We start from the raw sequence: 12,408 nt of genomic DNA on the forward strand, positions 1-12,408 counted from the left end.
TCAATGACCCTCTGATGTCCTCAGGAAAAGGCCATCTCCTTAACAGGAAGTGCAGGATGCTTCACCATCTGGCTCACTTGTCGTCTCTGGTCGGTCGGTCTCGGTCTCTCTCTCTCTCCAGACTGAACTACTTGTAATCAATTCCTCAAACGGCACAGGATTCTGGGCACACTGTTCCTCTAACCAAGTAGTCTAGTTCCTGCCACTCCCCCCGACCCTCAAACGAAGGTCACCCCCTCAGCTCTCAGCCTGTTTGACACCGGATCAGACCTCCTCTCCCCCAGTGCTGAGGCGGGTGACGCCTCCACATTCTCCCCTATCACCCGCACCTCTCCCAGCACAGAGCTTCCCGGGCTCTCTCGTGGTCTGTTCGCCACTCAGGGAAGCAGCGCAACAACCCAGCTGACCACGCAGGCTCCTGAGGCAGACAGCTGTGGGTCTGAAAACCTCCCCCACCTCTCATTGGCTCTAGGACTTTCAGCAAGTCAGACCGTTTCTGGCCTTTGGGCTCCTCATCCAGAAAGTGAGCTAGGACTACCTACCTCGCACACCTGCTGCAGACACTCCATCTGACAATAAGGAACAACACGGCGCCTGGCACCTAAGAAGCACCCAGTCAGTGGTACTTTCTAGCTCCTATTGTAATGGAGCTCTCTGGGAGCCCAGACCAACTATAGCATGATTTTCCCAGCATTCAGGGTAGGCACCCAGGAAATACACGTAGATGAATGGACAGAATGCACGACAGGGGAAAAAGCTCAATGAGGACTCGGCGGTCTCAAGGCCAGGCCCTCAGATTTGACGGGATATCTAAATCACGTGAAAGCATTTTTAAAAAGAAAATGGTACTATTTTCACAGGCAGTTACCATCGGCTTGCTAGATGCTGCTTCGTGTGTACAGCTGACTCAAGCCTCACAATCCTAGGAGGCAGATATCAGAACTTCCTTTCTACACTCCCAGAAGCTGAGACACAGAGAAGTACTGCATCCATGATTCTCGAAGGCCAGTGAGTGGCAGAGCCGGCAGTCAAACCTTGCCAGGCCAGCACCACCGAATCTACCCTAGAACGTTCCTCCCTGCTACCCTTCAAATAAGATCAGATGAATAAAGAAAAGGTGGTTGTGAGGACAGAACCACCAGGCACACCCCCTGGCAGGATAAAAGGAACTGCAAAAGTCCCAGAAGCAGCATGATGACAGATGAGGTTCCAGATGGAAGAAACTATGTTAAAAAGCCTCTGGTGATAAGAACCGAGGAGAGGATTCCTGACCTCGTGTGCATCGTGACCTTCAGAGAGTCACCGAAGTGGTGAGGGCAAACAAGAACAAAAGAGAATTTTAAGTGGATAAACAAAGAAGGAAGGCACCAGAGTATCCCTGTAGGTTTGGCAGCAAAACCAAAGCAAAGCTTGCAAGCAGAGGCGGGAAAAAGCCAGTAGAGAAGAAATTGAAAATGGCAAAGACAGAGAAATAAAAGATGCTACCGGCTTTACAGCACCTTCTAGGGACGCTTGTGTGCGGCGCGCACCTACCTTAGGTTCTATTTAAGTAACCTCTACACCACTCCAACTAACGAGCAAGAGTCACGTGCTCTTCCGACTGAACAAGCCAGGCACCCCTAAAACACACTACACCTTTTTAAAACTAAGATGACCCCACAACGCTTTCTACTAAGAAGAAAAACACCTGCCCAGCAACCTCCGTATGGGGACTAGGTACGCTCACATCCGCGCACAACAAGGGCCAGAGCACAGCTCCAAGGCCCTCGGACTTGTTCCTCTGCATGGTCACCGCGTGTGTGCGAACGGGCCGCTGGGGACCAGGGGGCCCGGTGAGTGGGGGTCGATCAACATTCCCCCCACCTGCCTCAGCCTAAGAGCCACCTGGCACGTCTCTAGCCCAGGCTGCGTCTCTGGAGAGCCTGACCCTACTGGTCCTGGTGTGTAATCCCCAACAAGTGCCCCCAGGTGATCGGGCAAGTTGAGGAACTTCACGCAAATGCCCAGCGCCGGCCAAGTGTGCCCCGTGGCCCGGCTCCCCTCCCCCGGACGTCGGGCTTCCACGCCCCGGCAAACGCACTCGAAGGTCCCGGCGCTGACCTGTGTCCTTCACGCCGGCCCCGAGTGGTCACGCGTCGCGAACACGGCTCCCTGCCCGGCCTACGCTTCTCCCGGGAACGCGGCCGCCGCTCTCCGCAGCCGTCCGCCGATCCGGGAAGCACCGGCGGGGCGCGCGTCTCCAGGCGGGAAGCGACTGCACCCGCAGGGGACACAGCCCCGGCGAGACCCGCCTCGTCCGCGCGAGGGGCCGCGCAACCCGAGGCCGGGGGCCCCGGCGAGGTCGCCGCGGACGCCCGGAGGAGCCGCTGCGCAGGCCCGGGCAGCCGGGCACGGGTTCCCCAGGCCCGGGACGCCGCGGCCGGACGGGAGAAACGGGGCGGACCCCTGTCGGCCCGGACGCCCGAGGCCGAGGCGAGCTGGCGCAAGCGACGCGACCCGGGGCGGCCGGGACACCCCCCCCCCCCCGGGAGCCCGGAGCGGAAAGGGGGCCGCTGAGACGCGCGCGGAGCGGAGGCCGGAGCGGCCCCGCCGCCGTGTCCTCACCTCACGGGCCCCGGCGGGCTCCGCGGGCCGCACCACAAGCCCCGGCGGCAGCGGGGCAGCAGCCACAGCAGTTGCCGGGAGCGGTCCCGGCGCCAGAACCGGGGCTGAGGAGGTAGCGAAGGGGGCGGGGCGGAGGGAGTAAAAAGTTCCGGGGAAGCCCGGGACCGCGACCTTCCGCGCTTTACGGCCCCCAGCAAGGGTACGCCGGCGCCTGGCCGTCGCTGCCGCGCACGCGCGCGCCGTGACGTCCCCGAGGCGGCCCCGCCCCTGCCACGTGGGGCTTGTTTGGGTCTCGCGAGGCCCCGCCCCGGGGCTCCGGGCCGCCCTGGGCCGCCGCGCGGGTCCGGCGCTGGGTGTGGCGGCGGGGGCGGGGGCTGGGGCTCGGGCCGCGGGCCCGCTTGACCCCGACGGGCGGGGCCGGGACGTCCGCCGTGGGCCGCTCGCCCTACCGGGGAGCGGGGAGCGCGGGGCCTCGCCCTGCCCTCGGGCGCGCTGCCGCTTCCGCCCCGCAGAAGGGCGCGCGGGACCCGCGGGCGCTCGGCGCCTCCTGGGCGAGGCTCTGGCGGGGCGCGGCCGTTCCCGCCGGTTGCAGGCCCGGCCCTCCCTCCGCAGCCCCGCAGTCGTGGGCCGGGCGGGCTCCCCCCCGGCGCTCGGAGCCCGGCCCGGCGCGGCGTGCAGCCCGCCCCCGAGTGGGCAGCGAGCTCAGGCTACGGCGGCCCGTGCCGGCTGCGCCTCGTCCTCCTTTCCCGCCCGTGGGATCCGAGCCCCGGCCCCGCGCGGGCCCCTGGCGTCCCTGTGGCCCCCTTCGGCCGAGGCGCCCGCGCCAGGGAGGGCCGGGCCAGCGCGGGCCGCGGGGCTCCGGGCCGCCCGCGAGCTGCAGACGTGGCTCCCCGCGGAGCCGCCGCTTCACTCGCACCCCGCGGCGCCGAGTTCTGGCTGCTGAGCCCGGAGGCTCCGTGAGCGCAGAGGACGTGCTGGACTCGGTGCTGGAGAAACGACTCCGCGTTCTAGCTAAGGGCTGAGAGCTTGGGGCCGCCGACCGGCCCGAAGAAGAGCGAGTAGACGAACCCATCCGAGGTGTATTCCTGGGGAGTCCGGCCCGATGGCCAGACGCGGCAGTGTGGGGAGAAAACCTGGCGGCCCCCGGCCGGGCGGCGTGACCGTGCGGCTTGTGGGCTGAGGGCTGGGAGGAGCCCGCGGGCCGCACGGAGCGGAGGTGACGAGGTGACGCGGTGATAGTCGACGCGTGGATTCCTGCTGGCGACGGGCCCGGGTAGCGGCCGGCACAGCTTTCCCTCTTCCCTCAACCCATGACCGTCACACATGTCTTCATAGGACCTTCTCCTCATACTTGGACTCAGCTTTGCAACCCTCTGCCTTGCTTCTCTGTCCCTCGGGGACAGAGATTGCAAGGGGTGGGGAGGGGGTATTTTTAGCATCTGTTTCAAAAGGTCTGTGCCAGGATTTCCTTTGCACACCAAGACCTGGAGCCGAGGTCTCAGGCCTTAGGCCTTAGGGCCCCGGAAAGTCCCCTGGGGGGGTGTAGACAGGAAGGCCAAAAACAAAGGAACTTCACTCATTCTGAGGGTTCCCATCCTCACCCCATAGCTTCCAGTCCCCAGATCAAAGGCCTTTCTGCAGCTTGTTTCAATCAAGGGGTTTCTAGCAGCACAGTGAACGCTTTGTTCTCCGGTCTACTCTTAGGATACGGGAAATGCCATCGTGATTAGGGTACAGGGCTGTAACTCCTTATTTACATTAGTAAATGTGCAGTTGCCTCAGCCCCTTTCTACCCCCCTGTAGGGTCGGCGCGAGGTCCCGAGGACATCTAAGGCACTTTCCTGCGTGGGTCTTTCTCAGCAGCCCTGTGACTTTAGGCACCCAGAATGACCAGCGTTTCTGACTCCAGAACGCAGTGGGAACATCGTGCCCTGTTTCGATCAAGCCGATTTTAATTAAGATGTTCTTTTCCTGCTACTAGGTTTGTAAATGAATAAACACACATTTTAATCACTCTGGCCGTGTCCACTTGGGAAAGGTTCTTCATCTCTAGTCATTTATGTATGTATTTGCCATCACAAGGATAAACATCGTACGTAAGACCATTTGCATCTGTTACCAGAACGTGAAACGGAATTTGGACACCGAGGTACAGCACACACAGGCATCGTATCACCCTCCATCAGTGGTGGCTTGGCTGGAGACAGAAAGCCTCCCTTCCTCCTTCTGAAGGCCATGAGGACACACACCTAAACCTTTAACCCACAAAACAGCGAACTAGTCCAGTTAAGCGCTCAGCGTGTGGTAGATGCCAGCGGTGGTGCCTTAGAATCACCCGGGGACACCTAAAGCAATCTCCTCTGAGCGAACTGGAATCAGCAAGGCTGGAAGTCTGATCACTACTTCCCAGGGGATTTCCAGGAACTTCTCTTGTGTCTAGATACCACTGCATGACAACTGTGTAAGGATCTGGAGGGGAGCCCCGGGGGCTCAGCGGTTTAGCGCTGCCTTCCACCCAGGGTGTGACCCTGAAGTCCCGGGATCGAGTCCCACGTCGGGCTCCCTGCATGGAGCCTGCTTCTCCCTCTGCCTGTGTCTCTGCCTCTCTGTTTATGTCTTTGTGTCTCTTGTGAATAAATAAATAAAATCTATAAAATATTTATGAAAAAGAATCTGGAGGACAAATGGTAGTTGTTGAGAGGTGTGTGGGTTAGAAAGGATTTTTGCTGGTTCCTAAGCAGGACAAGGTTTTTCTTACACATCATCCCATGTGGTCTTTACGACAGTCTTAGGAGGTGAGGTTTTAGCAGATGATGTAGACTCAGAGGTTAGCTGACTTTTCCAAGATCGCAGGGCTTGTGTGACGGTCTAGGAAACGAAGCCGAGGTTGTCTATCTGAACCCAAAGGTCTTTGCAGTGTAGCATAAGGCATGTGGCCAGGAGGACTTGGGGCTGGGTGGCTGGGTCTCCAATGCTGCAGACAGAGAGACAGAACAGAGCACGGCCCGTACCAGCGAGGAGCTCCACTGGCTGTGGGCCGTGGGCATCCGCGGCTCCTCGTTCCTCTGCCAGGTGACCCGGCAGTGCATGGACGTGCTGGAGTCTAGCTCTCGTCCTGTGAGCTTGGTTGGCTTCAGCCACGCTGAGACCTTTCTTTGAAAGACAGGCAGCAGCCATGGTGTGCGGGTCTGCAGCGAGGCCTTAAGCGAACTGTGCATGCCCATTAGCCCTGCTGGGGGCTGCTCTTCATCAGAAGACGGTGCGCCCTGTGTAGCCACCGTGTCGTGGAGGGTCACGCAGGATGAGAGACGCGGGAAACAGACCTGACCTCGACCCGAAGCCGAGTGCACTGACCCACAGCGTGAAGCAGTTGCCCGGCCTAACTGCAGTCCCCTGCGGGCCCGTAAGCATGAGACGAAATGCTTGTGCAAGGCAGCAGGTCTTGGGCTGCTTTGTGGGCCGCCTCTTGCAGCAAATGGAGGGTCTTCGCCAGTGTAGGCGTGTCGGATTGATGCCACCGGTCCCCAGCCCCTTGAGGAATTCTCCACTCGCTGCAGCTTGGACTCACTGGTCTTTATCCGGCTCACCTCACCGACGTTCCAGCAGCTCCATGCGGGGATCCCGTAGGCTGACACGTCTAAACACCCTCATCGTCTTGTCTCGCACATCTACTCTTATTTCGCTTCCACAAACGGTGGACCGAGCTAAAAACCAGGGAGCCATCTGGTGGCTCCACTCACTGCTCCCTGAACCTCTAGCTCATCGGCCACACAACCAAGTCTGTGTCCCCGTATCTCTCGTCTCTTCTGGCCTCTGCTTTGCCAGCATCCCTTGCTTTGGTGACCATCTCTGAGAAGATGTCCCTGCTTCTCGTGTCACCCCATCCTCGCTCTGCAGGATTATCTTTCCAACTACGTCCAATCATCTTACTCGCTGGCTGACTTAGCACATACACCTGACTCCCAGTTGTTGGGGAGACCGTTCACACTCTTTGGTGTGCAGAGCAGGGTTCTTGGTGGCCCTGGGGCCCAACTGCGAGTGACCCTCCGGCCCGAATCCTGCCCCATTTAGCCCCTGTGCGCAGCTCACCTTGTCTCGTATCTTGCTTTCAAGCCACACTCAGCCAAACCCCTCATTTGCTCGCTAAGCTGCCCTCCCTGGCACCTGCCCTTCTGTGTTTGGGAAAGAATTCTGAATTTAGAATCAAATGGACCCTCACGGCCCTTCCACTCAGCTTGGCACCCCTCCAGAATTTCTGAACCTCGGCACACCATCACCAGCCTGTCGTCGGTGGAGCCTTTCCTTCCCAGGACACCTGGATCCCTCGGGGGTGCCCGCTCTACTCCTTCCACCTCTGTCTTTGCCTTTCTCCCCGACTCGTTCTAACAGTCCCTCCGAGGAACTGGCTTCTCTGAGCCCCCAACACCTAGTATCGTGCCTGGCATCTAACAGATGATGGAACGAATGGGGGAGGGTGCGAGCAAAAGTTCTATTTGCCAATCTGTAAAATGGGGATAATATCCTGGCCTCAGAGAACAGCGGGCATTTGGTTTCTGCCCTTGGCCCTCTGTGTGACCAGTAGGTGGCGCTGTGACCCACGAATTCACGTTTCCTGGGGCCTCTGGGGCCTACATCTGGAGTGCAGGTGGTCTGGATGAGCTAGAAACCCAAATCAGACTAATCAAACCTCCCCCTGAGAGGTGCTAACCCATGCGGCCCCTGTCCCTTGGGCGGGGGCGGGCAGGACGCAGCGGAGAGGCTCCTTCGTGCAGCCTTGAAAAGAGGGACATGCCCAGTCCTCCCGCTGTGCTCCCCTGGGGAGGCTCCGTGGAGTTAGGGACCCTCAGACACTTGGATCTGGGGCGTCATCTGACTCGGACCCTCAACGTCCAAGGTGAAAGGGCCATTGTCCTGTTTGGTTAAGAACATGACTTTGGAGCAGACCTGGCCTGGGTCCGAATGCCCGCACCGCCTCACCCTTGGTGTATGACCCTGGGACGGTACCTTGCCTGAGCCACGTGTGTAGTAGTCACCCATCACCGATAGAGACTATCGGGAAAGAGACCGGGTTCTTTAGGATGTGTATATATAGAGAGATTTATCTAAAGATTTGGCTCACCCGACCGTGGGGGCTGGCAGGTCTGAAACCTGCAGGCAGGCAGGCAGGCGGGGTGGGGGCCCCAAGGAGTAGTTGATGCCGAGATCTCCAGTGCAAGGGTAGTCTCGGGGCAGCATTGCTTCCCCTCTGGAGACCTTCGTCCTTGGATGCCCAGCTCCGCTCCTACAGGCTCCGGCTTGGAACCTCACAGCAGCCTCCCAGGGAAGCTCTGCGTCTAGTCTCTCCAGCCCATGACCGCGAGGGACCGATTCCCTCCAGTCTTGAGGAACAAAGGCAGCTGGGACCCCTGGCCACAGAGGGGAGTGTCAACACGGGGGCTCCTGGCCAGAGTCTCACCACAGCAGAGATGCCCCACTTGTGACAGAGACGCCCCACTTGTGACAGGCTCTCTTGCTCCTGCAGCTTCTCAAATGGAAATTCGGCAGCATCATGGGAGGGACATCCCAGTGGCAACAAGTATGGAGCATGGGAAAGCACGACCCCGGGGCACCTGGGTGGCTCAGTGGTTGAGCATCTGTCTTAGTCCTGGGATGGAGCCCTCCATTGTCATCCCTGCTCAGCAGGGAATCTGCTTCACCCTCTCCCTGTGCCCCGCTCCCCTGCTCATGCTTGCTCTCCCTCCCTCCCTCCTCTCTCTCTCCAATAACCTCAAAAGAAAACCCAAAACAAACAAACAAAAGCAAGTGCCCATTCTCCTTTCCAAACCTCCTTAGTGCAGAGGTCTGGGCCTGACGACACACCTGCCTGTTCTAGGCTCCACCTTTTTCTCTCAAAATGCTTTGTAAACGTGAGGTCCCTATACTCTCCTCAGCAGGCGTGAGGCACAGACTCTCCTTATGACCTGGTGCCACACCTCGTCCCAAATGTAAAATTCCCTTTGCCTGGCTGGGACCTGCTTGCCTCCCCCAGGCGGGGTGCCAGGTGTCAGACTGCGGCTACTCAGCCAGCCAGGAACCAAGAGGAACAAGAGAGGGGGATGCAGCCTCAGGCTCCTGCCCACTGCAGGCCCCACCGCACCAGCCGAGGCAGAGGCAGGATCTGGGGGTCTCTGGAGGGTGAGGGACCCCTCTGGCACCCAGGAGCCCTCCCCAGAAAAGCAGCCCTGGCCTATGGGAGCCGGCCTTGGGCAACGCTGGTCTCCTGCCCCCCCAACCACGCAAAGGCCTTGGGTCTTACTCTTTTTCTAAGAGCTTAAGTATATGCTTTTGGTGACTGAATTTTTTAATTTTATGTTTATTTTTTATCAGAATAATGCGGATACTAGTTTTTTTTTTTTTTTTTAAATTTTTTATTATTATTTATTTATGATAGTGAGAGAGAGAGAGAGAGAGAGAGAGAGGTAGAGACACAGGCAGAGGGAGAAGCAGGCTCCATGCACCAGGAGCCTGACGTGGGATTCGATCCCGGGTCTCCAGGATCGCGCCCTGGGCCAAAGGCAGGCGCCAAACCGCTGCACCACCCAGGGATCCCCGCGGATACTAGTTTTTAAGTCAAGCAAAACTACAAGGCTGATGATGGTAAACAGCAGTTCCCCGACCAAGCCCACCCTTGGGATTCTTGGCCAACTCTCGCAGCTCTTTCTTCTGGTGCTAAGTCCATCTCCTCACCCACCCTTTTACTGCTGTTTCTCAGACTCTAAGTTCAGAAATCCTCCCCTGACTTAGACCATGATGTAGCTCTCACACCACACACATACTCCTTCCCCCTCTTGCCACCTATATTTTTATTTTATCTTTTTAAAGATTTTATTTATTTATTCACGATAGACATAGAGAGAGAGAGAGGCAGAGACAGGCAGAGGGAGAAGCAGGCTTCACGCAAGGAGCCCGTCGCGGGACTCGATCCTGGGTCTCCAGGATCATGCCCTGGGCCGAAGGCAGCGCTAAACCACTGAGCCACCCAGGCTGCCCCACCTATATTTTTCAAATGATTTTTAAATTTATTTTTAGTGAGGTGGGGGGGGTGGGAGGAGTGGAGGGACAGGGGGAGAGAGAATCTCCAGCCAACTCCATGCTGAGCATGGAGCCCAACGCAGGACTTGATCTCATGACCCCAGACCATGACCTGAGCCAAAATCAAGCGGGTGCCCCACAGACTGAGCCACCCAGGCGCCCTGCCATCTACTGTTTAAACTTTGTTTTTCTTTTCCCTTTTGGACTAAGTCAATATTATTTACATTGTTTGACTTCATAAAAAATATTTGCAGCTGAGCCATGCCATGTGCCATGATTTCATTCCCCTTCTCCATTTTATTATTCAAGATTTCAAAGATTTTCAAAGTTGAAAGAAAATTACAGTGAACAGGGCAGCTGGGGTGGCTCAGCGGTTTAGCACCACCTTCAGCCCAGGGCCTGATCCTAGAGACCTGGGATTGAGTCCCATGTCGGGCTCCCTGCATGGAGCCTGCTTCTCCCTCTGCCTGTGTCTCTGCCTCTCTCTCTCTCTCTCTCTCTCTCTCTCTGTGTGTGTGTGTCTCTAGTGAATAAATAAAATCTTTTTTAAAAATTGCAGTAAACACCCAATTACCTAAAGCTAGACTCTACCATTTTACTAAGCATCTTTGCTCATCTGGTCATCCCTACGCCCGTTCATTTATCTATCTTGCTGTTGATACATTTCAAAGTAAGTGGTAGACATAGGTACTCTTCACCCTAAATATTTTTCTTGTGATATCTCTGTCTGGTTTTGGTATCCATATAATGGTGGACTCATAAAAGAAGTTGGTTTTGGGGATCCCTGGATGGCTCAGTGGTTTGGCGCCTGCCTTTGGCCCAGGGCGTGATCTTGGAGACCTGGGATCGAGTCCCACGTCAGGCTCCCTGCATGGAGCCTGCTTCTCCCTCTGCCTGTGTCTCTGCATCTCTCTCTCTCTCTCTCTCTCTCTCTCTCTGTGTCTCATGAATAAATAAAATCTTTAAAAAATAATAAAATAAAATAAAAAATAACAAGTTGGTGTTTCCCACTGTTTCTTGTTGGTTGGTTAGTTGGTTGGTGTATGTATGTACGTATTTATTTATTTTAGAGAGAGACTGAGAGCAGTAGCAGCAGGGAGGACTGAGGGAGATGGAGAGAGAGAATCCTAAGCAATCTCCAATCTCAGTGGAGAGCCTGAGGCAGACCTCATCTCACAACCCTGAGATCATGACCTGAACTGAAATCAAGAGTCTGAGGCCTAACCAACTGAGCCAATCAGATTGGCCATTAGGCCAATCATGCCTAATCAACGAGCCCCTGATTTTTTTAAACAGTTCTATGGGGATATATTTTACATGCCAAGAATTTCATCCATCATATATGCAAAGTGGAATGATTCCCAACCTATTTATACATTGTGCAACTGCTAGGACCCAGGCAGGATGAATCCCTCATAATTCAGGTTCAGAACTTTTTATCACTCCAAGAAGTTCACTCATGAATTTTTTTAAAGATTTATTTATTTATTTATTTATTTGAGACAGAGAGAGAGAGGCAGAGACACAGGCAGAGGGACAAGTAAGCTCCCTGTGGGGAGCCCGTTGGGGGACTCAATCCCAGGACACCATCATCACGCCTGAGCCAAAGGCAGATGCTCAACCACTGAGCCATCCAGGCCACCCTCTCATGAATTTTTATAGTTAGTCTGGCCCCACTCTCTCCCCAGACCACCTCTGATCTGTTTTCTGCCTCTAGAAATTTACTTTTGTAGACATTTCTTATAAATGAAATCACACAATATACCACCTTTTGTGTGAGTTTACTCGTTTTTCTTGAAGGCATTTACAGTTCATCCGTGTTGCAGCACGAATCAAAAACTTGTTCCATTACTGTCAATTATAGCTCAATAATGCTCGGGGGGGGGGGGGGGAAGCTAGGTCCCTTTTATTTTTTTTTAAGAATTTATTTTTTCATGAGAGACACAATGAAAGCGAGAGGCAAAGACACAGGCAGAGAGAGAAGCAGGCTCCATGCAGGGAGCCGACTCCATCTCGGGTCTCCAGGATCAGGCCCAGGGCTGAAGGCGGCGCTAAACCGCTGAGCCACCCGGGCTCCCCACTAGGTCCCTTTTAATGCTGACTGGTTCTATATTATGGCCACACACAGTTTATCAGTTCAACATTCAAGGGACCCGTGGGTTGTTTCCAGCTTTGGGCTGTTAGGAATGCTGCGGCGCTCACTTGGGGCCAAGTATGGACGTGTGTGTCTGTCTCTCCTGGGCAGTTAACTAGAAGCAAAATTTCTGGGATTCACAATAACCATATATTTAACTTTTAAGAGATTGCCGAGCTCTTCCAAAGTGTACATTTTTTTTTACATTGCCACCGGCGATATATGCAATTTCTGATCTCACTACATCTCGCTAAAACTTGGGAGTGCCTATCTCTTAGACTATTCTCATTTTCCTGGATATGTAATTGTATCTCATTGTGGCTTTAATTTTCATATTTTTAGTGACTAACGATGTTTAGCATCTTTTCATGTGTTTTTCTCCATTCATACATCTTTTTGTGTGAAATAGCTATTAAAATCTTCAGCCCATTTTTTAAAATGGTCCTTTATCTTCTCATTGTTTCGTTATAAGTCTTTGAGTACTGCATGTAAGTCCTTTACCAGAAATAGTATTTAAAAATATTTTCTCCCAGTGTGAGGCCTCTCTTTTCATCTTCATGTGATGGCTTTGAGAACCAAAACTTTTTAATTTTTACTAA

General features: G+C 55.3%; 1 protein-coding gene across 4 annotated transcripts in view; it reads right to left on the reverse strand.

Annotated features, from left to right (window-relative positions):
- The window catches only part of PDPR (pyruvate dehydrogenase phosphatase regulatory subunit), a 36,840-nt gene extending 33,993 nt beyond the window's left edge, over positions 1 to 2,847 (reverse strand). The window contains exon 1 of one of the 4 annotated variants that reach the window (XM_072731488.1): positions 2,605 to 2,847. The gene's annotated coding sequence lies outside the window, so the exon portion shown is untranslated. Of the gene's footprint in view, positions 1 to 2,100; positions 2,535 to 2,604 lie in introns of those variants that run through there. The other 3 variants (XM_072731485.1, XM_072731487.1, XM_072731486.1) reach the window with 3 other exon arrangements.
- Positions 2,848 to 12,408: the final 9,561 nt, after the last annotated feature.

This window comes from Vulpes vulpes, chromosome 12, assembly GCF_048418805.1.
Source record: "Vulpes vulpes isolate BD-2025 chromosome 12, VulVul3, whole genome shotgun sequence".
In the NCBI taxonomy this organism is placed as follows: Eukaryota; Metazoa; Chordata; class Mammalia; order Carnivora; family Canidae; genus Vulpes; species Vulpes vulpes.